The sequence below is a fragment of the Salmo salar genome, chromosome ssa17, assembly GCF_905237065.1.
Source record: "Salmo salar chromosome ssa17, Ssal_v3.1, whole genome shotgun sequence".
Taxonomy (NCBI): Eukaryota; Metazoa; Chordata; class Actinopteri; order Salmoniformes; family Salmonidae; genus Salmo; species Salmo salar.
Window position 1 is genome coordinate 55,756,205 of NC_059458.1, and position 3,099 is coordinate 55,759,303.

Genomic DNA, 3,099 nt, shown 5'->3' on the forward strand with positions numbered 1-3,099 from the left:
CAGGGTAGTGCCAGAACACTATATTGAGAATATCCAAATGTGAGGCTGTAAGTAGCTCTATCCATGGGTAATAGGGTTATCATTGAGCTTCTAATATAATCCTGATGGATGTTGAGTAGGTGGTTTTTGTATGTTATGTTACGTCAGAGTTGCATTTTGTGATGGGACATTGAGAAAGAATTGGAGACAGACAGACAGACAGACAGACAGACAGACAGACAGACAGACAGACAGACAGACAGACAGACAGACAGACAGACAGACAGACAGACAGACAGACAGACAGACAGACAGACAGACAGACAGACAGACAGACAGACAGACAGACAGACAGACAGACAGACAAACAGTAAGTCAGTCAGTAAGTCAATCAGTCAGTCACTTAGTCCAACATGGTCAGTGTGTGTCTTTTGGTTGATGAGTGCAGCTGCATCCCACATGAAAAAACATATTATACTATGGTATAAACCTATAGTAGTCAATGTAGTGTTTTTGCAGACTTTACTGTAGTATTTACTGTAGTGTTTTTGCAGACTGTAGTATACTGTAGTATTTTTGCAGACATTACTGTAGTGTTTTTGTTTTATTATCTTTGACCTAGAAGTGGAGGCTTCCTCCTTCAGAAAATCTACTGGAGAAATTCTAAAAGAGCAAATTTTCCATAACCTGTAGGTAGGTATGACTGGGGTCTGAACGGATATCTCAGAACTTGCTCTTTTCTATAACCTGTAGGGAACACAATATAGAGTCTATAATTGGTTTCTCACTTATTGGTGGCAAAAATTGCAATATGGGGGAGGTGAATGGGAAGGGTATATGCTAATGAAATGCTGTAGTATTTCCTAAAGTTAAAGAAGTGTTTGGTTTTGTGGACATTACTGTAGTATTTACTACAGTGTTTTTTGTCTTCTGAATAATACTGTAGTACTTACTATAGTATTCTATAGTATACTACAACATTCCATTCTATAGAAAGTACTATTCATGATCGAGGGATACTACCGTGTGTAGCATAGTATTCTAAAGTATACTACAATTTACTATAGAATTCTATAGTAAGTACTGTAGTATTATATAGTAAACTGTAGTATTTATTCATGTGGGATGGTAGCCACCATCTTGCTTTCCCCTATTACTGTCATGTTATGGTGAAGAAGAACAACAACAGTAACATGAGGGGACAGAGCATATTACTGACTGCGGAGAATGTAAAAAAACACACAGCGTTCAGAAGACAACGACCTCAGGTCTGGGCCAACTGGCTCTGGCAGTATACTTAACTATCTAATTGAAAAGAGCAGTAGATGAGTTCTGACCCACATTGACTGGTTTTATGTATCCTCTTAAGGTCTAATCATGGGGTTTGAATAATGAGGCCGGTTAAGGAACACACACGCACATGCATACACACACCACCTCGATCCCTCCAACATCTCAATCCCTCCAACATCATTTGGCAGTGCACTCTGCTTTCCAGAGCAGGGCTGTGAAACCGGGAGGCCCCCAGGCTCATAAAAGCAGATTTGTGATTTTGCTGTGAGCCAGAATCTGCAGCCACTGTTAAAAAGAGAGGAAAGAAGAGCTTTTACTGTCTTGAGCATTAGAGCCGTACCTCTACCAAAATGAAAACAATTATAGTCCCACTCCCTCCCTCAGTACTGACAAACACTCTTTCTGCTCTGTGAAATGGCTCCTGGACAATACAGTGGAAACAGAGCAATAAACATTCCTCACCAGAGCGGGTTTATGAGAAAATGTTAACCAGGCGGTACGTAGTGATACGGCTCCCAAAAAACAACTACAACTAGAAATAGTGGAGAGAATTTTTAATTTCATTTTTTTTAAGATGGTTGACAAAAAACAAAGCCAGAGCACTTTTACTGTGTTCTTCAATATTAGCAAGCTACCTCAGAATGTGAAGTCTTTGTGTGCATGTGTGTCTGTGTGGGTACGCGCATTTTGGGAATTGTACTCAAACCCCGGGAGTCTGCAGACAAGTTGATTTCATTTACATGGAATCGGTCCCTGAAGAGAGAGCTGTGATGGGGTCAAAATAAGTTCCATAATCTCCTCTTCTCCTCCTGTTATTCCTCCAGGGGAAAAATACAGTATGCTTAACTAAACCCCATCATACACACAGAGTAGAGAACTGTATGACACACAACACAGACTCACACCAGCGTAGTCACTAGACACTCCCAATAGAGCATGATCCGGTACTGGGCTCAGCCTCAACGCTGTGAGAAAATAATTAACACACTGTCCATGGCATCCATCTCTTCTGTTCAAGCTAAGACTGCTTTCAGAAATGTATAAAAGTCCACAAGAATTTCAAAATACAAAAGCATGCCTGTCATCCAAGGGATATTATCGAGAGGATGAAAGAGGGAAAGAGAGGCTGGGGAAAGAGGGATGGATAGGGAACATCTGATGAAATAAGAGAACATGTCCTGAGAATGGTACTGCAAGCCCATCCAGGGCCAGAGAGCAAGAGAGTGTCAGCGGAGTTTTATGAAACATCTGGGAGTCATCAGGAATAAAGAGAGTAGAACACTGGACTCAGCTGTTTCACCATGTTCCTCTCTCTCTCTTCCTCCCTCGCTCTCTCTCTCTCCGTTCTCCTCTCCATCCCTACTTCTTTCCTCCCTTGCTCGCCTGCTTCATATCGACCCAACACCTCCCCATGGGGGCTGGGGGCTTACAGTGACCTTACAGAGTCCGACAGGAAGTGGAGAGAGAAAGAGAGAGAGAGGAAGAAAAGAGAGAGAGAGGAAGAAAGAGTTAGAGAGAGGAAGAGAGAATGTGAGAGAGGAAGAAGAGAGAGATGGGGGGGGGGCGCTGAGAGAAGAAGTCACAGACCACAGGCTCTGGTATCTCCCAATCCCATTGACCTACACTGAAAGGGTCAAACTGTGTGGAAAACCAGGATAGCAGGCCATGTTGTTACGAAATCATTAACTAGCCTGCTAATATTGTTGCATTCGCTAAGTCTAGGGGTCTTAGGCCTAGTTAACTGGTCTGTAACCTGATTAAAGACTTGATTTTGATTGTGTGTTTTGGATCATTGTCTTGCTGCATGACCCAGCTGCGCTTCAGGTT

General features: G+C 42.3%; 1 non-coding gene across 1 annotated transcript; it reads right to left on the reverse strand.

Moving 5' to 3' along the window:
- Window positions 1-605: 605 nt before the first annotated feature.
- LOC123728338 (U7 small nuclear RNA) lies at window positions 606-660 on the reverse strand. Its single transcript, XR_006760224.1, has one exon. It is a non-coding gene; the product is annotated as a U7 small nuclear RNA (small nuclear RNA).
- Window positions 661-3,099: the final 2,439 nt, after the last annotated feature.